We start from the raw sequence: 22,155 nt of genomic DNA, 5'->3' as shown, positions 1-22,155 counted from the left end.
TTTGTGACTAAAATTTATGTAACTCTGTACGTGGCCTGTAATGAAAAAAAGTATAAAAGCTGAACCAAAAATGAGGGTCTTCGGAACCCTGACTTTGGACGCTAGTCCTCAGGCTTCCCGGGCCCTGAATAAAGCACCGCATAAACTGACTCTGTTGGTTTGTGTTTTGGTTACGGGCAACATGAGGACCCAGTTTCCAAGGGGCAGTCTTTCCCTTTTCTCCTTTTCTGCAGAGGAAAAAAGATAAGTAGAAATTCAGAGCAGCTGCCAGCTCTTGTCTGGTTTGGCTGAGAGAACAGCAAGAGGGAGAAGAAGATGAGAATCAAAGTCACCTCTTTGCCTTTCGTTCAGGGGGGGCATCTGTTTCCACTGTTAGCTACTGGCCTGTTGGGTGGGAAATCTGATGAAATATTCTCAGGAATTGGGTCTCTATGCTTTCTGTGGCAGTTGGCTGACAGATGGAGGTGTAGTGCAGCTGCTGTGGGGAGAAGGTGAGGTGCAGGTCCTGCCTGTAGATCCTGTTGTGTGCCCAATAGCAAAGCAGTTCTGCTGATGGGTAAAGCTGAAAAGATGATGTGCAAAGCAGTCTCTGCAAGGGCACCTCAAGGGCTGCTGTTGTGTAGAGGCAGGGAGATGGGAAGAGTCCCCACAAGGCTGTCAGGGTCTGTCGTGATCCGCTTATTATTTTATATATTGATTATCAGGATAAAACAGCCACTACTTATAGACGACGCGTGAATTTGCAAAAGTAACAAGACTGTTGGATTTAAAATGAGTTACAAGGGTTTATTTTAAAAACAGGGCAAGCCGGTTTACTGGCAAAAGGCCTTTGCATAAATTAATCACCTTAAGGCGAGGGTTGTTAAAGTAAAAAGGAAAGAACAAAAGAGAATTTATCACCATCAGCGCAGGACCTGGCCTCAGGCTGTAGTTGCTTCTGGTTCTCCCCCGTTGGAGCCTCTGCTGTGTCTTTCTGTAGCTGGAAACCGAGGTGCCGAGAGGAGGGGGCATTTTCCTTTTTTCCTAGGGTTTTTTATACCCCAAGAGAAAGAAGAGTCCCTTCATTGAGTAAGTCCCTGATACATACATACAAGCAAATCTCCAGACTTCCCGGGGATGAGTCATCCTTATCTTTTGTCTTCTGGTGTCCTGCTAGTTCATTGTTTTGGGTCTCCACCCTGTACCAGGAGGCGACCTGATAAGTAATCTTATCTTTTCTGTGTCTGTCAGGCATACATTTAGGCAAACATATGTTAATTGCAAGCAGGATGAAGGAAAGAGAGAAAAAAAAAACTGATTCAAGAGACATATTTTATATTTTCAATTCCACGTGTATACAAAAGGGTCCATGAGCTCCAGGGGCAGGAGCAGTCCCACACCCCCTCCCCGAGAAGAGCAGCAGAGCTCTGGTAGCAGAGAGCCATGGGGATGAGCCAAGAGTGCAGATCCCCAGGGCAGCCCCTGGGGACAGGCAGATCTGCATTCCTGCCGGGACATGGTGTCCATGGGTGAGGGTCAGGGCTGAGAGCAGCTCGGGGCCGTGGCAGCATCTTGTAGGTCTGGTAGTGTAGGGGATTGGAACTTGTCCTTGTCGTGGCCAGACCTAGAGGTCCTGTTGTCACTGTGCAGGGGACAGTGCTCAGGAAAGAGGTGATGGGAGGGGAGGGATGGAGGTGAGGCATCCTCCTCACTTCTTTGAGGAGGAATCCTTTTCTGTCTTCCAGAGACAGTGGTCTTTGGTTAGCAGCTGGGATGAAGACTATTGCTGAGAGAGAGGGGGCATTCTTCCCAAATGAAAAGAATTCTTGAGGGTGGTAGCTCTGGGGTTCTGCCTTGGCTGCTGAGGGGAGTGAGGAGGCTCAGTTGCCTCCCGGAGTAAAGCTGGGCCTTGACACTGGGCAGGTACAACTGGTGGGCAGGGAGAGTTCCCTTTTTCCCTGTGGTGGTTGCAAGTATGTTATCTGCTTCAGGAGCAGGCAGCCTCCCAGGACAGTCTGGAAGAGATCAGAGCCCGTGAGCACCGTGCACAGAGAAAGCTTCTGCTGTGCAGAATTAGAGATCTCAGATGGGAACTGGAAAACATAAAAAATGCCCTCCAAGACAGCACTTTTGAATAAGAAAAATATGAAAATCCGCATCTGGAGGAAGTAAAACCTAGAAGATTTGTAGAAATATAGCTGGAAAGGTGAGTAGATGCTTTTTGGAGTGCTAGTAAGAGGCTCTTTCTTTCTCCTGTGTTTTCCTGCTGGGGTTCCTCTTCTACATCTGCTGAGCATTGTGTACATAAGCCTGTGGTGGCATATTTGTGAGGAAAGTTCCTTAAGAAGACCCTTTACCTTCATTAGAACTGTCTTAATTTTTCTGGAGTGTTCCAACAGTAACAGCACTGATCATGGAATTAATAGGGTTTTCTTGATGGATTGTGTTTTCAAAGGGAATGTGTGCCAGAAAAGATGGAAAAAAAGATGGGATTTCTCCATGGGAAAGGGAGGGTAGCTCAGAGTTGTTGTGCAGGTGTTCTCTGCCTTTTGGAAGAAGCTGTGTAAGCACACAGCATTCACAGATTGCTTTGAAGCTCTGGTGCTGAGCAGTCCCAAGTGTTGGTAACTCTTGCTGCTCCTTGCAGGTGGTTTGACTGCTAAGATACAGGCTCTCCAAAAGCCCTCAGGTCAAATGCTGTTCTGAGTTTGGTCACTCCTAATGCTCTCTACTTTCAGAAGTCAACGAATTGTCAGAGCCCTGGCTGGTAACTGTGCCAAAATGTTCCTGCCAGAGATAATTCTTGGGATGTGTCTGAATGTTTCAGAGCTGATGATGAACTACCAAAGGCCAATGCTGCACTCCATGAGAAGGGCATCAGAAGATCATCTTCAGTCACAAGCAGCTTTGATAGTGGAGGTCTGGCTGCAAGTCCAGTTAAGCATTCAGCTCACCTGGGACATCCTGGCAAAGAGTTTGGCACTGAACAGGAATCTAAGTCCAGTAGAAAGCTTCAGAAGTTCAGCAATGAAGGCCATGCTGTCAAGAAACAGGGTTGCAGTCCATGAGACATGGGTAAGCATTTTGAAATCCTGTTCTCTACTCCTGCTGAAGAGAATCCATGAGCCTCCCCCAAAAGGTTCCTGCAGATGCTCAGATCATAATCCTTGGTGACTTCAACACCAGAGTAGGAAAGAACTATGAAGCCTGGAAAGGAGTCCTGGGCAAGCATGGTGTTGGAAACTGTAATGAGAATGGACGTCTCCTGCTGGAGTTTTGTGCTGAGCAGAACCTCACCATCCCCAAAACTCTCTTCCAACAACCTGGAAGCATCCTGGATCCAAGCACTGGCACCTCACTGACTGTGTCTTAGCATGCCAGAGAAATGTTGGCGACGTCCGTCCTAGCCGAGCGATGCCTGGTGCAGAATGTCCTACAGACCACTGCCTTGTGCCATGCAAACTTACCCTCTGCTTGAAGCCCAAACCTAAGAGGGGTGGCATCCCAGGGAGGAGGCTCAAAGTGAACCATCTTCCAAAAGGTAGAGTGAGAAACAGCTTCCAGGTGAAGCTTCAAGTTGGGCTTTTAGATCATCCAATGGATCGCTCTCCCAAAGCGAATCCCCAGGGTTCTCCTCAAAGAAAACCAAAGATTGAGATCTCACCCAAGAGATCCCAGAATTGTTGACAAAGAAGAGAACCTCTGAAATTTCACTGTCTTCCAAAAGATCCAGTGAGAAGCAGCTTCCAGGTAAACCGTCAAGACTTTTAGGTCATCCCATAGATCACTCTTCTGAAGTGATTTGACAACACATTAAAAAGAGCATCCTGCAATCTCTGAAGAATCCTCAGAGTTCTCCTCAAAGAAAACCAAAGATTGCTTTGAGGAAAACACCCGAGAGATCCAAGAATTGTTGACAAAGAGAAGAGAACCTCTAAAATTTCACTGTCTTCCAGTGAAGTCGGGTACAGTGGGGAAAAATCTTTTCCACGATGCTGGGTATTTCCTGTTCTGCTGCTTTATTTCCAGCTGAGCTGTGTTGTTCCTGCAAAAAATGCAGTGAAATGCATTTTTTTCCCCCATACAAAATTCATATTGAAGTGAAGAAGATTTGTCTGTAAAAGGCTGATTTCTGTGATTAAACATACTTGGTCTTCCTCTTTGTAAGAGAAAGCTCATGCTAAAAAACCTTGGAACTTGGTGACCTTTGATGCTTTCCCTGCCTTTGCAAAACATGTGTGTGTTTGGCCATGCTAAGAAGTGTTTGAAAAGATTTTTTTCTGAGGGTATTTCTGAGGGGAATATAGGGCAGGCATCCTGTTGGTGTTGGGCATCTGGGGCAGGGCTGGGCAGAGGGGTCTGGAGTCCTGTGTAACACCTCAGGGGAGAGTGGAGCACATTATTCCCACTTTGGGGACATGGTTGAGTGGTGTTGGTTTTCCAGTTGGACTGGAGGATCCTAGATGTTTTTTCCAGCCTTACTGATTCTGTGGTTCTGTGATCCTGTCCACACAGGAGGCATTGGCCCAGCTCCAGAGGGAAAGCCATTTATTCCATCAGCTGCTGCACAGGGATGCTTTAATGGCATTTTCCACAAACTCTGCTGAAAAGCAAGTTTCCAGGCTGGAAAAGATGAACAAGGAATTAAAGGCCAAGTGTGCTGGTTTAAGAGAACAAGTCTTAAACTCTGAGGCTGAAAAACTAAAAAAAAGTGGAGGTAAAGGACACAGTTTTTGCAGTGTTGAAGGCTCTGAGCAGTGTTTTGCTGTTCATTTTTGCCTTCTGTCTTTTGGGACCTGCCTGTTCCTCACAAAAGTCAATTTCAGCCACTAAGATTTCTCTTCTCTGTTTTGTGATGTGCAGCAATCTTTAAATTTCTTCTGTGTGGCTGTGTTAGGCTAATTAACTGGACAGAGGACTGATTAGAATAGTAAAGTTTTTTCCTGCAAATTCCACCAGTCCCAGGCAGAGCAAAGATTAAAAAATTGCTGTACCCATTTTGTTACTTTTTATTTTCTGGAAAACAGGAACCAGTCCTGTTGAGTAATTAGACACTGGTGTGCTGTTTGTCTGTGAATAGTGATGTGCACAGTGCTTTAAAATTCCATTTTTTTCTTCCTCTCAACCCCAGAGTGTTTGAGTGAGGTGAATACCTGCATGTGTCAGATAACCACCTTATTCTTCATTTTTCAGTTTCTTGAAGAGGGAAGAGGGGGAAGAGCTCCAGGAGTGCTGTCAATGGTTTTACCCTGGGAAAAACTTTGTGTTCCTAGTGCCACAATCCCAGGTTCCTTTGGGAGATGGTAGTTGGGTGGGTGGCTGGAGGAAAGGAGGGAACTGGCCAGATTTATGAAAGTTTTACTCTAAAATATACTTGGTATTAATTTAATGTAAGTAATATTAATTTAATTTAGTGTATTAATTTAATTCTTTGTAGAATGCAGAAAGAGACCCAAGAACCATCTCATACAAAGTCCTGCCTTTAGTCACCAGAGTAAGATCTGCAGTCAACCTGTGGCTCTTCCACCAAACAGATTGCTTTGAGTTTTGTTAAAAAAGTAACATGATTCAGAGTATGCTGGCGTATTGTTCAAAAAGTATAATATTATCTATAGTAAATAATATATTATTTGTTTATGCGTTAGAAAACAGAAATCTCCATGAGCTGGTGCTGATAGTTTGGAGGTGCTGACTGCTGGTGGAAGCAAAATTTTCCTACTTTTTTAATTCAAGACAGTTGTAACTGTATAATCAAATAAGTTAAAGACAGAATTCGTGTACTTATAACTTTTTTCATGCTCATCTAACCATTTCATTAGGGCAATGTCAGAGAGCTGACATTAAAAAGCTCTCTGTGGCAGAAGCTTCACTGAAAGTTGCTACGAGGCGCTGCAGGAACCTGGAGGAAGACAAACTGGGCTTGGAAAAGGAATTGGGAGAGGCTAAAGCCAAGGTAGATGAAGTTGTCCCAAAATTCCAGAGCAAACTCCATTCACAGATTGCTTTGAAGCTTTAGTGCTGAGCAATCCCAAGTCTGGGTAACTCTTGCAGGTTTGACTGCTATGATATAGGCTGCCCAAAACCCTTCAGATCAAATGGGTTTGGTCATTCCTAATCTGTTCCTGCCAGAGAGAATTCTTTGTGTCTGAATGTTTCAGAACTGATGGAAAAAGAGAAAAAAGAAAAGCCAACAGAAAGCTTTGTGGAAGGTGGAAGAACACACTTTCCATCAGTGGCTGCAAATCCAGTTCACCATTCAACTCACCTGGGACATCCTGCTTCTGAACAGAAGTCCAAGTCCAGTAGGAAGCATCCCCAGCTCACCCATAGGAGCAGAACCATTGATGAACAGGATTTCCTCTTCTGCAGCCAAGGTAAACATTTTGAAATCCCATCCTCAGCTACTGCTGAAGAGCATCTGTATGCAAGGTTGTGCTTTTTAGCCTAAAGTTACAACTCATTTGCAGGGATTACTCCTGGTGTAACTCCTCCTCATCCCAACACAACATCTAAGAGGTGTGCTAGGGGTGAAAAGTTTGGGTTTTGAGGGCTGCTTTTCAAGAGTGCCCAGAAACCAAAGATGATGCCATAGGATGTTCCGAGCTAAGCTTTAAAATACATTTTCTTATCTAGGATGTATGACTATAATAAATAAATCTGCAATAAATCTCATTTTATACTTTAATGTAGAAGATTCACTGTGTGTAGGAGGCATTTGGGTTTTTATGGGGTTCTCCTGGAGGAGCTGTGAATTTGGTCACTGCTCTCCCTTTAGTCCTGGAGAGAGGGCCCTTCCCTCCACTCTGCTGGTTTATGGCCTCGCTTCTTTGGCCCCTGGAGTTACTGCCTGGTTTTGTGTGGACTGGAAGAATGTTTTAGAAGTTTAATATTGCACAATGTTAATGGTGTGTTTTCTGTATAATGCTAGTACAAGCAGGAACAGGATGAATTTGTCTCTGAAGAAGCTGGACATGGTGATGTGTCATGCTAGAGTAAGTAAAAAGATGACTGCTCCTAACTCGTGAAAAAAAACATCTTGAAAGCTGTTTAGTTCCTGTGCTAAGCACAGGGGGTTTTTTTCTGCAAGCTTTACACTTGAACATGGAAACTTTCTGCTTACCAAATGCTTTGTAGAGCTTTAAGCAGCTGCCTGAAAAAAAACACCAAACCAAGCAGAAAGGAATCTGACCCATTTCCTCCACACAGATACACTTTGCTTAATCTGAAGTCACCTTTCTCTGGAGTTAATCCTCAGTCACAAACATAAAAGGAGCCCTACACAGAGTTTCACAGACTTCAGCCATCACTTCTCCTCCCGTGTCCAGTGATTGCCTTCAGCACTGACCCATAACACACACCCTCTGCTGTCTGTTCTTGGTCTTTGCTGTCTCTTACTCCTTGGTTGTGTTTGTAGCTCCTCTGTTGCAGTCTTTTTATTTGAATAGGCAAGAAGAGGCTAATCAGTGACAAAAGTTATCCTTTCTTTAGGGAAAGATCACTCAGTAGTGTTCAGGCAATCATAAGGGGAGTTGAGTGTTTGTCATCCATGGCATCAAACATGTTCTGTGATGTGAGGCCAGATGTCCCAGGAGGAATTGCACCTATTTTGTGATGATTCCTCCAGAGTCACAGCTTTGCAGTGACTGGTGCTGTTTCAAAGCAGGAAGCCCCTGAGCCCATTTCCTTCTGTTGCTGTCTGCTTTTAATCACAGAGAGTGTTCAGCTCTGGCTTCGTAGCCGTAATGTTCTGACAGTGACCTCTTTGCCCCTCTCTCCTGTAAAAGTAACAGCAGGAATCTTGTCTCTTTTCTCCCCAGACTCTGATGAACTTTAAACTACATCTTTGGGAGCTTATTCCATACCTTGTGATGGATCAGAAGAGATGAAAATATGTTTCTGTCAGTCTGAATAAATGTTCTGAGTCTGTTGGATGGATGACAGCCCTTTTGCCCTTCCCTGGTGGTTTTTTGATGCGTAGTCCTCTTCCTCCCCCTCCTCTTCCCTACTTTTCCCTTTTCCCCCTGCCCTTCCCCTTTCCCTTTCCTTTTCCCTTCACCTTCCCTTTCACCTTCCCCTCCCCCTTCCCCTTCCCTTTCGCTTCCCCTTCCCCTTCCTTTTCTCCTCTCTCTCCCTTCCCCTTTCCCTTCCCATTCCTCTTCCCCTTTTCCTTCCCCTTCCCCTTTCCCTTTCCCTTTTCCCTTTCCCTTTCCCTTTCCCTTTACCTTCCCCTTCCCCTTCCCCTTTCCCTTCCCCTTCCTCTTTCCCCTTCCCCTACCCTTTCCCTTTCCCTTTCCCTTTCCCTTTCCCTTTCCCTTTCCCTTTCCCTTTCCTTTTCCCTTTCCCTTTCCCTTCCCCTTCCCCTTTCCCTTCCCCTTCCTCTTTCCCCTTTCCCTTCCCCTACCCTTTCCCTTCCCCTTCCTCTTTCCCTTTCCCCTCTCCCTCCCCTGACTTCCACTTTTTCTCTCCCCTCTCCACTCCCCTCCTCTCATGTAGTCCCCTCCCTCCTCCTCCCCTTCTCCTCTCTTCTCCTTTCTACTTCCCTTTCCCCTTCCCCCTCTCCTCTCCTTCCCCCTCTCCCTTCTCCCTCTCCTCTCCCTTGCCCTCCCTTTCAATCCTTCTCCCCCTCCTTCTCCTTCCCTCTCTCCTCTCCCTCTTCTTTTTTTCTAATTTATGTAAATAAAGTGATCTGGATTTTGGTTTTGAATTTTTCATCAGTCTCTGACCCTTATTTCTTGCTGCTGCCAACTCTGCTCCTCTTTACTCTTTTTCATTTTCTGCATACCTGGTTTATGGAATGGAATAGAAAAAAACCCCATATTTCTGAAGCAAAAACCATAGCCTGCTTTTCAGGAGTGCATAAAGGGCCTTGGCAGGATAAAGACTGCTCCAGAAATCACTTGGGCACGAGCAATGTGCTCATGTCCTTTTCTGTGTGTCTGGCATGGCTCAGTTTTGAGTGCCAGAGCTCAGCTCCAGTTCCCTGTTCCAGCTGAGAAAATTGCTTTGTAAATGCAGTAATTCATATTAAGTTGATTTAATGTAACCTTTCAGATATGCTCTCTGCTACCTATTAGCTTTACACGTCTGTAATATATCTAGAGACATTGTTGTGAATACTTCCCATTGCTGGTGCAAGAGATTAAGGAAAAAAAAAAAGAAAAGAAGAAAAGAAAAAATAACAAACCACAACCATCCTAATAACAAATGAAATATATATATAAAATATATGTTTATCCTTTATCCTGAAAACATTCCCGGGGCCTCAGAACCCATGGGGTGAGGTGACGTGGTGTGGCGAGGTAAATACGATGTGGCAAATGTGTGGTAAAACAGAGAGTTCACACCCACACAGACACAAACACATGTGAAAAATATCCTGTCTTTTGAGCCAGGAAAGAGGTGCAGTGGGAGAACTGTTCCCAGGCAGGGTGTGGTTCCTGGTTGCTCCTCAGTGGAAACCTTGGAGATGGAGACCCTCCAAAGAGCAGAGACTCCAAAAAGAGCCTCACGACACAAAATAACCACAGAAAAAGGGATATATCATAGAATCATAGAATTGGCTGGGCTGGATGGGACCTTAGAGATCATCACGTCCAACCCTTGATCCACTACTGCTGCAGTTCCCAGCCCATGGCACTGAGTGCCACATCCAGTCTCTTTTGAAATATCTCCAGGGATGGAGAATCCACTACTTCAGTGGGCAGCCCATTCCAATGTCTGATCACCCTCTCCGTAAAGAAATTCTTTCTAATGTCCAACCTAAACCTCCCCTGGCACAACTTGAGACCGTGCCCTCTTGTCTTGCTGAGAGTTGCCTGGGAAAAATCCCAAACCCCCCGGCTCCAACCTCCTTTCAGGGAGTTGTAGAGAGTGATGAGGTCTCCCCTGAGCCTCCTCTTCTCCAGCCTGAACACCCCATCTCCGTCAGCCCTTCCTCACAGCAATTCTGCTGGATCCCTTCACAGCCTCCTTGCTCTTCTCTGGACCTGCTCCAGGACCTCAATCTCCTTCCTGAGCTGAGGGGCCCAGAACTAGACACAGGACTCAAGCTGTGGCCTCACCAGAGCTGAGTACAGGGGCAGAATTCCTTTCCTGGACCTGCTGGCCACGCTGTTCCTGATACAGGCCAGGATGCCATTGGCTTTCTTGGCCACCTGGGCACACTGCTGGCTCATGTTTAGCTTCCTGTCAATCCAGATTCCCAGGTCCCTTTCTGCCTGGCTTCTCTCCAACCACTCTGTCCCCAGCCTGTAGCACTGCATGGGGTTGTTGTGGCCAAAGTGCAGGACCCGGCACTTGGCCGTGTTGAACCTCATCCCATTGGAATCAGCCCAACTCTCCAGTCTGTCCAGGTCCCTCTGCAGAGCCCTCCTGCCTTCCAGCTGATCCACACTTCCCCCAGCTTAGTGTCGTCTGTGAATTTGCTGATGGTGGACTCAATCCCCTCATCTCAATCATCAATGAAGATATTGAACAGAACTGGGCCCAACACTGATCCCTGGGGGACACCATTAGTGACCTGTTGCCAACTGGATGCAGCCCCCTTCAGCACCACTCTCTGGGTCCGGCCCTCCAGCCAGTTCTTAACCCAGCACAGAGTGCCCCTGTCCAAGCTGTGGGCTGACCGTATTTTCAGGACTATGCTGTGGGAGACGGTGTCAAAGGCCTTGCTGAAGTCCAGGTAGACCACATCCACAGCCTTCCCCTCATCCACCAGTGGGGTCACCTGATCATAAAAGGAGATCATGTTGGTCAGAGAGGACCTGCCCTTTCTAAACCCGTGCTGGCTGGGTCTAATCCCTTGCCCATCCTGCATATATATATGTATATATACACACATAAAAATGCTGACTCATGAGCCACAGGAAATTTGGGCTAAGAAGGGAAATTGTTGGGAAAAAAGGGGTGATTTTGGCCAAAATGGGACCCAGACCCCCTGAGGACCCCCAAATCCCCCCCAAAATGGGACCCTTAACCCCCCCACGACCCTAAATGAGACCCCAGACCCCCCATCCTTCCCCAGACCCCCAAACTCCCCTCTCCAGGACCCCCAAATCCCCTCCAGGACCCCCAGAGCCCCTCCAAAATGAGACCCCAGACCCTAACAAGATACCAAATGGGATCCCAGACCCCCCCAGGGACCTAAATCCCCCCCCAAAGACCCCAAATCCCAACCCAGGATTCCCTAGTGGGACCCTAGAACCTTCCAGGACCCCCAAATTAGACCCCAATGCGACCTCCATCCAAAAAAATGGGACCCCCACCCCCCCGGGGCCTCCAGGCTGCCCTATGACCCCCTGAGACCCCACAGATGAGACCCTAGAACCCCCCAGGGACCCCAAATCCCCACCAAGACCCCCATATGGGACCTCAGACCACCCCAAGACCCCCAAATCCCCCAAAGAACCACCAAATGCAGCCTCAGCCCCCCCCCAGGACCCAGAAATCCCTCCCAGGGACCCCAAATCCCAACAAAAGACCCCCCAGTGGGACCACAGACCCTTCCAGGACCCCCAAATTAGACCCCGATGAGACCCCCACCCCAAATAATGGGACACCCCCCCGCCCCGGGGCCCCCAGGTTGCCCCACAACCCCCTGAGCTACCCACAAAATGAGACCCTAGACCACCCCAGGGACCCCAAATCCCCCTCAGGACCCCCAAATGGGACCCCAGCCCCCCCCAAGACCTCCAAATCCCCCCGAGGACCCCCAAATGGGGCGGATTTGGGGGCTCTAGGGTGGTCTGGGGTCCCATTTGGGGGGGTGTGGGGTCTCACTGGGGGGTTCTGGGTTGGGATTTGGAGATCTTGGGGGGGTCTAGGTCCCATTTGGGGGTCCTGGAGGGGATTTGGGGACCTCGTGAGTGCCCCACCACTCCCTGAACCCCCACAGATGGGACCCCAGACCCCCCCAGAGATGCCAAATCCCCTGCAGGACACCAAGATGGGACCCCAGACCCCCGCCAAGACAACCAAATCCCCCCAAGGATCCCCTATTTAGAGTCATGGGGAGGTTCAGGGTCCCATTCTGGGTAGGCTCTGGGGGGTCCTGGAGGGATCTGGGGTCCCACTGGGGGGTCCTGGGGGAGAACTGGGGTCCCTGGGGGGGTCTGGTGTCCCATAGGGGGGGTCTGGGGTCTCATTTTGGGGGGGATCAGGGGGTCTGGGGTCTCCATGTGTGCCCTGGGGGGGATTTGGGGTCTCTGGGGAGGATTTGGGGGTCTTGGGGCAGATTTGGGGGCTCTAGGGGGGTCTGGTGTCAAATTTGGGGGGCTCTGGGGTCTCACTGGGGGGTCCTGGGTCCCATTTTAGGGGAGCTCAGGGGGTCCAGGAGGGGTCTGGGGTCCCATGGGGGGGGGGTCTGGGATCTCAGTTTGGGGGGTCTCAGGGGGTCTGGGGTCTCAATGGGGGCCCTGGGGTGGATTTGGTGGTCCTGGAGGATAATGGTCCTATTTGGGGGGGGGGGTCTGGGGTCTCACTGAGTGTCCTGGGTTGGGATTTGAGGATCTTGGGGGCGTCTGGGGTCCCATCTGGTGGTCCTGGGCGGGGTTTAGGGCCCCCCATACTACCTTACGACTCCTAACCCTAACCCTAACCCAAACAGGAACCCAGACCCTCCAGAGACCCCAAATCCCCACCAGGACCCCCAAATGGGTCCTCAGACACCCCCCAAACCCCTAAATCCCCTCCAGGGACCCCAAATCCCCCCCAGGAAGTCACCCTGGACCCCCTCACGACCCTAAATGAGATCCCAGATGCCCCTAACCCGAGATCCCAAAATTCCCCCCTCCAGGACCCCCAAATGCCCTCCAAACCCTCCATTTAGCGTTGTGGGGGGGTCCAGGGTCCCATTCTTGGGGGCTCTGGGGGTCCTGGAGGGGTCCGGAGTCCCACTGGGGGGTCCTGGGGGGGATTTGGGGTTCTGGAGGGGTCTGGGGTCCCATGGGGGGGGTCTGGGGTCTCATTTTTAGGGGTCTCAGGGGGTCTGGGGTCTCATTGGGGCCCCGGGGGGGGATTTGGGGGTCTTGGAGGGGTAGGGGTCCTATTTGAGGGGACCCTGGGTCTCATTTTGGGGGGTCCTGGGTTGGGATTTGGGAACTTTGGGGGGGTCTGGGGTCATATTTGGGGGTCCTGGGGGGGTTTAGGGACCCCCATGCTACCCCACGACCTCCTAAGCCCCCCCAAAGGGGACCGCAGACCTTCCCAGGGACCCCAAATCCCCCCCAGGACTCCCAAATCGGACCTCCGACCCCCCCCAGGACCCCTAAATCCCCACCAGGGACCCCAAATCCTCCCCAGGAACCCCCAGGACCCCCGTATCCCCCCCCCCAAGATCCCCAAATCCTCCCCTGGAACCCCAACTTAGGGCTGTGCGGGGTCCAGAGTCTCATTTTGGGGGGCTGTGGGGGTTCCTCAAAGGGTCTGGGGTCCCACTGGGGGGTCCTGGGAGAAAATTAGGGGTCTGGGGCTTTCTGGGGTCTTATAGGGGGGGTCTGGGGTCTCATTTTGGTGGGGACTCAGGGGTCTGGGGTCTCAATGGGTGTTCTAAGGGGAGGGATTTAGGGTCCCGGGGGGAATTTGGGGGTCGTGGGGTGTTGCCTCCAGCGAGGCGAGGCGACCTGGTTAAAGAACGACACGGCAACCAACCCCAGGTTGCCCGGGCCATCAGCTCACAGACATCAATATGATGGACGGCAAATGGCCTTTATTGTTTATGTTACACTGCATTTTATAGCCTAGGTTTACATCGTCACTTCCGCCTGCTTGCATCAGGGACCCGTACCTATTGGTTGTCAGGAGGGAGGCCCTATCTTATCTTTTCGTACAGCACGATATCTTCCAGCCGCCAAACCTTAACTGCCACTTTTGAAACCTTAACTACCACATTTCCCCCCCTCCCTATGCTTAACTAAATGGGCAGAAGTATAGAAAACTTAAAACATTAAAAATATTAAAAGTATAAGGCACACCGGGTTATAAGGCACATCTAAAGGTCCATGCAACTAAATTAGTAAAAATATGACAAACTTAAGGTGTTACAATAGTGAAGGCTTGTATAGAAAGCTTGTAGAAAACATAAGGCACATCAAACGTGTGTTAGTAGAGGGTAACCGTTAATCATGGGGTATACCTATCTACAAGGGAAGTAGCTAACGTTAGGATTATATAACTGAAGGTGTGTTCTTAAAGCAGGTGTCTACGTTCTACTAACATTATATTATCTTTTTCTAACCGGTCTTTAACAAACAACACAAGCTTACTCAACATACAGGGTCCGAAGACCAGCGCTATGATGAGCAGTATAAACGGTCCCTTAGTGTGGAAATGAGGGTGGTTAGCCATGGTGTGTGGTTAAACCATGACTCAAACCATCCTTGCTGGACTTCACTGTCTCTTTTTCTTTTTTCCAAACCTTCTCTGGGCTTGGCCATGGTATCGCAGACAACGCCGGTGTTGTCTGCATATACACAACACTCTTCTCCTAGCGCAGCACAATGTCCTCTTTGTTGTAAAAACAAGAGATCTAGTCCCCTACGATTTTGGAGGACAACTTTAGAAAATGAACTCAAGGATTGTTCTAAGGCACTGATTGATTTCTCAATTAGAGCTAGATCCTCATCCACTGTTATTTTGAGGGAATGAAACTTTTGATTTTGCTCAGTCACTGAGGCGATTTCGGCACCGGTGGGGGTCACGTGTCTGGCAGTAATTGTGGTGCTGGTGGGAAGTATAGTATGAGCTTCGGTCTCATATGTTAAAGGCTTAGCTGTCGGCGGGTGAAGGGCTGGGTTAGATTTGACAGCTTTGGGTGCTTGTGGTATGGAATTAATAATTTGCACAGGCACTCCTCTATCTTTGTAATTTCCCTGAAGGAATGGCTACCACATCTTACCTTTGAGCCATTCTGCATCACCTGGGTTTAAAATTTCCAGGACCAAATGGGAACGATTTGGTCCCCAACTTACTTGTAAAAATTTATCCTTTATTTCTGGTATCCAGCTCCTGCCTGTCACAATGGTCTCACATCCCCGATGTGCACAAATTTCTGGATTGTTACAATAACTTTTCCCTGGGTGTGAGCTGGGGTACCAATATAATTCCCTATATGACTGACCGAGTTCCTGAATGCTAGGTTCTGTCGCCTCAGGCTGTGCTACCCCGGGGAATAGAACACCAAATGTAATAGTAAAAGTCAGGGCTCTTGCCGTTATGTTTTCCTTTATCACTCGGCTGTTTTTTTGGGTTCCACAGGATTCACCTGAATAGCTGGTGGTGATTGTAATTTGCCTTTCCTGTAGTAACAAACCCTAAAATCAGGATCACAGAAAGATATAGTAGATCCCTTCTGCAAGGGTTGTTCTGCCGGTGTCTGGGTTCTGTTGATGCAGGGTTCTCTGGTTCTGTCAGGATGTTCGCTGATCCGTTGTCCTTGCTGCCCACCGGGATATGAAGGTTAGGAAGGTGCCCAACGAGCTGGTCCTGTGAACAGAAACTTACAGTTTTTGTTAGTTTAACTCCACTACTATTATTGTTATTATTATTACTATTGCTATTATCACTAATCTGAAGGTCTGGCTTAATGGACTTAAGTGGGCACCACTTAACTCTACCATCTTATTTGATAGCTGCATACCCTCGCCCCGTGAGAACTAGTCTCCATTTCTGTTCCCATTCACCCAGCTCATTCCTGGCTCTGACTAATGGGCCTTCCTCCATAGCTCTAGTGGCCCAATGTTTTTGGGCCGGGCTGTTTGCCTCTTCTCCTCTGGGGTACTGATTCAGGGCTAATAGAGTGGTTGCTAGAAGGCGTGCTTGGTCTCTTGAGGGAATGGCGTTGTTGAAGCCTTCTGCTTTCGCTAATACCTCTAATTTAGATTTCAGAGTCTGGTTCGCTCATTCAACTATGGCCTGGACTGTGCTATTATATGGGATACCATGTAGCAGAGTGATGCCCCACTTCTGGACGAAAGTCTGTAAAGATTTGGACAGGAAGTTTGGGCCACTGCCCATTTTGATCTGGTTAGGAATGCCGAGCCATGCCATAGCTGTCAGCCAATGCTGGATAGTCGCTTTGGAGTCAGTCTTAAGGTGCTGAGTGGCTACGATCACTCCACTATATGTATCCACAGTTACTGCTAGCCATGCTCTAGGTTTCAGCAACTGGCAGAGTGTAAAATCTGTTTGCCACACTTCAGAGGCTTTGAGACCTCTGGGGTTTACTCCGCTGGACCATAGTGGTGCTTTCTGACAGTAGGGACATGTGGCTACGATGTGTTTTGCGTCTCTGACTGAAACCCCGCATTTCTTCGCCAACGCTTTAGCTCCAATGTGGAGAGACTCGTGTAGCTGACGGGCGTCTCTCAATGTCCACAGTCCTTTTGCAGCAGCGTCAGCCTTGTCATTGCCGATCTGGAAGAACCCTTTAATTGGGTTGTGGCTGTTGACGTGAATGACCGATATAGTGCCTTTTTGGGAAAGAAGCGCTTCTTCTAGCATTAGGGCTACTGTAGATGTTGACATGCCGGCCCAGACATGGCCAGGCAAAGTCTGGCCACAAACATCGAATCAGTTACTATGTTGAGATGTTCTGTTGGGAACAGTCCGCACGCTAGCGCTACAGCCGACGCTTCTAGCTGTTGGACTGAGAAAGCAGGATCGGTCATTTTAACGCAGTGCCATTCTCCTCCCGATTGCCATACTGCTGCCGCGGTTGAGGTCGCTGAGGACGCGTCTGTGAAGACCGTTGGTCCCGGCTGAGGCCAGTCCATGATCTTCAGCGGGAGGTCCATGTCGACAATTGCCAGCATTTGGGTCCAGGGGGGCTTTGATGCATATCAAACTTCTCCTCCAAATCCAAGGAGGGCTATGGCTAGATGTTCTGACATCGCCACTGATTGTGCTGGGAGCTGTTTGCGGAAGGGTAGGTATATCCTGGCAGGTTCGATGCCTAGGTGTCTTAGGGGGAATTTCCTGCCTTTCATGATGAGGCTACCAAGGCATTCAAGTCCTGGAGAGAACGCACGTGATGGTTTTCCTAGGACTATCCATTGTACTGGTTTGGCTGTTTCGGGAGAGCCCTGGGCCAGGGCTCCTACTCCCCCCCCTTTTGTAAAGTGCACATACAGATCAAGTGGTATGTTCGGGTTCCATCTGGCGAGCGTACTTGAGGACATCTGTTGCTCGATGAAGTTGAGAGAGCTCGTTGCTTCTGGTGTCAGAGTTTTTTGCTCCCACGGATTCTTCCCTTTTAAAAGATCGTACAGGGGGGCCATGATTTCAGGAGGGATCAGGACTACGTTACGGAGCCATTGCAGGGACCCCACTAATTGCTGCATATCGTGGAGTGTCTTGATGTTCCGACGGATCTTCATCTGCGGGGGGGTAACGTAGGTGTTTGTGATTTCCACTCCCAAGAAGCTTACACATGTTCCTCTTTTCAATTTTGCACTCGCGATTTCGAACCCATTTGCTTTCAAAGTGTTTGAAATTGTTGACACCAGCTGGTCTACTTGGCTTCCTGATGGTGCAGCGATCAAGATATCATCCATATATTGAATGATGGTCCCAGTCGGGTCAGCGAGTCGGACCGGCGCTAATGCTCAATCCACTGTGATCTGGCAGATGGTGGTTGAGTTGATCATTCCTTGGGGCAGCACTTTCCACTGGAAGCGTAGGTTGGGGCGTTGGCTGTTTGGAAATACGACAGAAAAAGCAAACCGCTCCTTGTCCTCCTCATGCAGGGGTATTGAAAAGAAACAGTCTTTGATATCAAGGACAGCACAAGGTTGTCCTTCTGGTATCATAGAGTTCATAGGTAGCAGCGTTTGGACGGGACCCATTGGTTGGATTATTTTGTTTACTTCACGCAGGTCATGAAGGAGACGAAACCCCTCACCAGTTCGTTTGGGTATTACAAAAACTGGGGTGTTCCATGGAGTAGTGGAAGGCTCTATGTGACCTCGTTGTAGTTCGCGGTCAACTAGCTCAAGAAGAGCATCCATTCGAGGCTTTGATAGGGGCCACTGCTCGACCCACACTGGGTTGGATGATTTCCATGTCAGTTTGATTGGTAGGAGCGGTTGTGCGTCAGTGGCCCTTAGGGTAAATTTGTCATCCTGGCTTTTAATAGGGATAGGGCATCCCTTCCCAGCAAGGGTGGAACTCCTGACATGACATAGGGGAAGAGGGTGATGGTTTTCTCTGGTCCCTTTTCAGTGTGAAGCGTGATCACTACCAATTGAGCACTCTTCCGAGCTCAGGTTACTCCCCCAACTCCACCCACCATAGGTGCGTCTTCCAGTTTCCAGCATGGGGGCCAATTTGCCTCAGGAATAATTGTAACATCTGCTCCTGTGTCAATTAAAAAGGGGACGCTAATAGTGGTGCTATTTGAGGTATTATAGAGGGAGCAGATCCCGTACACCACTGGTGGGTTATCGCACCTTACTGCCAGGGCCACTCTGGGGTTTCATCCCCAAGGGGTGGTTCCGGCTTTCCCTGAAGCGTGGGCAGATTGGGTTGGACTGCTGGTTGGGCCATATAGTTGGTTGTTGCTCGGGGGGGCGGCAGGTTCGAGAGTGCTTTGTCCCATCCAGGGTTGACGTAGTTGGGCTGCATCATATCCCAAGTGGGAGAGGGCTGTGTGCGGCCCGGGCGCCCTCTCCTCGTCCTGTTTCCCTGCTTTTTAAATTTTCCGTCCTTAGCGAAATGCCCTTTGTTTCCACAGACCCAGCACGGTCCCCTACATTGCTTCTGGCGGGGATTAGATGCTGGTGGCTGGTTCACCAGTTGGGGGCAGTTTGCCACCACATGGTCCGCTTGGCCACATTTATAACATGCCATCACATCAGCTATTGCAGTGCGAACAGCTACCTGAATCGGGGCTAGATGCTCTTCATTCATGACATGTTTAATCATGTCAGCAGTACTTGACTCCGCTGGCAGTGATCGAAGGATTTCTTGGTTTTTGAGTTACACTGCTGACGTAAGCAGTCTGCAAGGACCGGGCCTCTTGCATCCGCATGCAGGGACGAAGAGTCCACGGCCGCCTGCAGACGGTCCACAAACTGTGTAAAGCTCTCACTTTCATTCTGTTTTATTGTGGTCCATGGTGATGGCTTGTCTACAACCCTACAGGTAGCACGAATGCCCTCTCTAGCTGCACGGGTGGTTGCCATAACTTCACGGGCCCGCATGCCTTGGTCTTGTGCCTGGGGGGTTATCATTGATGGGTCTCTGCCCATCAGTCGCTGCAAGTTGGAGCCATACAGTGGGTGATCTGCCCCGACTGCTCGGGCTAGTTGCTTTGCACAGTTATCTTCCCATTCTTGCCTGAAAACGATCATACCTGCCTCTTCAAAAATTAGTCTGCTAACTTGTTTTATATCAAATGGGATCATATCATCTCCCCCAAAAAGCCCATCTATGAGGTTGGTAACTATGGCAGGATTAAGTCCCTTATCCTCAATTGCTTTAACAATTGCCTGTACATCCTTATGATTTACAGGGGTGTACATTCTTCGTGCCTCATCACCCTCTCCTGTCACCCTAACCGGGAATGCTAATGATGCCGAAGGGGCCCAATCTGTGCATGCATTGTTTATTTTCCTCCAGTCTGTGACGGGAATATCCTCCTGCAATTCCCCTTTGCTACATCCAAGGGTGTGTCAGGTCCCGATCCCTACCTTACTATCATTTGAGTCTGAGTCTGCCCGGGGCCACTCGTCCCCGGAACTGTCCGACTCGGAATCGGAACTCGACTGACTGGCTACTTCCGGGCTCCGATGTTTTTTCTTCCGGCTCCGGTCCCGCCTACTTTCCTTTTTGGGGCTCTGACCCCTCCCACTTCCTTTGCAGGCGGGCAGTTCCCTCCCCTTCGGCTCGCCCAATGGCCTGCCTGGGGAGGAATTTGCCCTACAGTGACATATTTGTGGGCGGACCCAACCGTCCTTTTCCTCCTAGCTCTCCTTATAAGGGCATAGAACCGGATAGATGTTCTGATTGGTTCCTGCTGCCTGGTTCACGGTTCCCGCTGCCTGGCTCGCGGTTCCACCCCCTTCTTGATTATCCGCACCACCCCCCTTCTCCTTTTCGCTCGGCGCGCTCGGCGTGGCGCAAGGAGCGGAGCAGAGCGGGCTGAGGCTGAGCGGGTCCGGGCCACCTCCCACCTCCTTTTCGCTCTCCCCGCCTTCCCGTCCGCATGCGCCCATCAGTTCCGGTGCTCACCCCTCGTTTTAGGCAGGGGCGTTTTCGCCCCGCCCTCCCTCTTTTGGATCGGCGCCATCTTGAGGCGCATAGGGAGGCGGTCTCGGCCAAACGTCATAGGAGTTTGATTTATCCGCGGCAGCCCTGGCTTCCTCAGCTAGACCGCCCCAGATGGTTTCTGTTTGTTTTTGCTCTTCCGCGAGCAGAATAGGGCTTGGGGGCTGGAGGGGGGTGTCCCCCTCGTGCCAGTCCGCCTGGGGACCGTCATCGGTTGGGGGTGCGGTCTGCGTGGCTGCACCGACCCCGGTTTTCAGGACGATTAATAAACAGTCCCTTGCCTTCCTCCATGTCTCCTGCTCCTCTAGGGCTTTTTTTAAGGCGCTCTTGACCTTCCCCCATGCCTTGAGGTGTTTTCCCGTGCCTGAAAACATGGTCTCCTCGGCTAACGCATTCGTGCATTTACTCCACACCTCTGGGTGGAGGATATCCACCGGCTGGTCAATGACCCCTATCACTAACAGCCTCGCAACTGTGAGAGTAAAATCTTTGGGCTTACAATCAAACCCCCACTGTCTATGCAACTCAGATACGACCTTTACAAGGGCTTCCATCCTCCTTGTCGGTCCGGGAGCGTCCTCCCCGCCAGGCTGGATCCTGCCGCTCTGGCTGCCGTTCACCCGAATCCAGGGGAATTTCCCGAACCCGAATCCGATTCCGGCCTCAATTTTCTCAGGTTCCAGGGTTTCAGCACCAATATGTTGCCTCCAGCGAGGCGAGGTGACCTGGTTCAAGAACGACACGGCAATCAACCCCAGGTTTCCCGGGCCATCAGCTCACAGACATCAATATGATGGACGGCAAATGGCCTGTATTGTTTATGTTACACCGCATTTTATAGCCTAGGTTTACATCGTCACTTCCGTCTGCTTGCGTCAGGGACCCGTACCTATTGCTTGTCAGGAGGGTGGCCTTATCTTAACTTTCCGTACAGCACGATATCTTCCGGCCGCCAAACCTTAATTGCCACTTTTCAAACCTTAACTACCACAGTGGGGTGGATTTGGAGGTCTTAAGGGGGTCTGGGGTCCTATTTGGGGGGGCCTGGGGTCTCACTGGGGGGTTCTGGGTTAGGATTTGGGGATCTTGGGGGGGTCTGGGGTCCCATTTGGGGGTCCTGGGTGGGATTTTGAGACACCGTGAGTCCCCCCAAATGGGACCTCAGACCCCCCCAGGACCCCGAAATCCCCCCCAAGATTCCTAAATCCCCCCCAGGACCCCCCACTGAGGGTCATGGGGCGGTCACGGGTCCCATTTTAGGAGGGCTTTTGGGGTCCTGGAGGGGTCTGATGTCTCATTTTGGGGGGACTCAGGAGGCCTGGGATCTCAATGGGGGTTTTGGGGAGTAGGGGGTGGGGTGAGGTTTCTAGGGTGGATTTGTGGATATTGGGGGGGATTTGGTGATTCAAGAGGGGTCTGGGGTCCTATTTGGGGTGGCTCTGGGGTCTCACTGGGAAGTCCTGGGTTAGGATTTGGGGATCTTGGGGGGGTCTGGGGTCCCATTTGGGGGTCTTGGGGGAAATTTGGAGACCCCCAGGCTGTCCCAAGACTTCCTGAGCCTCCCCAAATGGAACCCCCAAGACGTCCAAATCCACACTAAGGACCCCAAATGGGACCCCAGACCCCCCCCCAGACCCCAAATCCCAACCCAGGACCCATAAATGAGACCCCAGACCCCCTGAGAACTCTCATAGCCCCCCCAAAATGGCACCCTGGACCCCCCCACCACCCTAAATGAGACCCAAGACCCCCCCATCCCTCCCCAGACCCCCAAATTCCCCCCTCAATGACCCCCAAATCCCCTCCAGGACCCCCAGAGCCCCCCCAAAATGAGACCACAGACACTCACAAGACCCCAAATGGGTCCCCAGACCCCCCCACGACAACCAAACCTCCCCCAGAGACCCCAAATCC

General features: G+C 50.1%; 2 long non-coding RNA genes across 2 annotated transcripts in view; both read left to right on the top strand.

The window, feature by feature from the left end:
- Window positions 1–2,064, top strand: part of LOC115600072 — a 50,842-nt gene extending 48,778 nt beyond the window's left edge. The window contains exon 3 of the long non-coding RNA XR_003988804.1: window positions 1,971–2,064. This is a non-coding gene — a long non-coding RNA (uncharacterized LOC115600072). The remainder of the gene's footprint in view (window positions 1–1,970) is intronic.
- A 4,176-nt stretch (window positions 2,065–6,240) lies between these two features.
- LOC115600081 lies at window positions 6,241–7,919 on the top strand. Its single transcript, XR_003988814.1, has 3 exons — window positions 6,241–6,353; window positions 6,908–6,971; window positions 7,797–7,919. It is a non-coding gene; the product is annotated as an uncharacterized LOC115600081 (long non-coding RNA).
- The last annotated feature ends 14,236 nt before the right edge of the window (window positions 7,920–22,155 follow it).

This window comes from Calypte anna, chromosome W, assembly GCF_003957555.1.
Source record: "Calypte anna isolate BGI_N300 chromosome W, bCalAnn1_v1.p, whole genome shotgun sequence".
NCBI lineage: Eukaryota > Metazoa > Chordata > Aves > Apodiformes > Trochilidae > Calypte > Calypte anna.
Note: the sequence above shows the minus strand (reverse complement) of the source record. Positions and strands in the feature narration are given on the sequence as shown.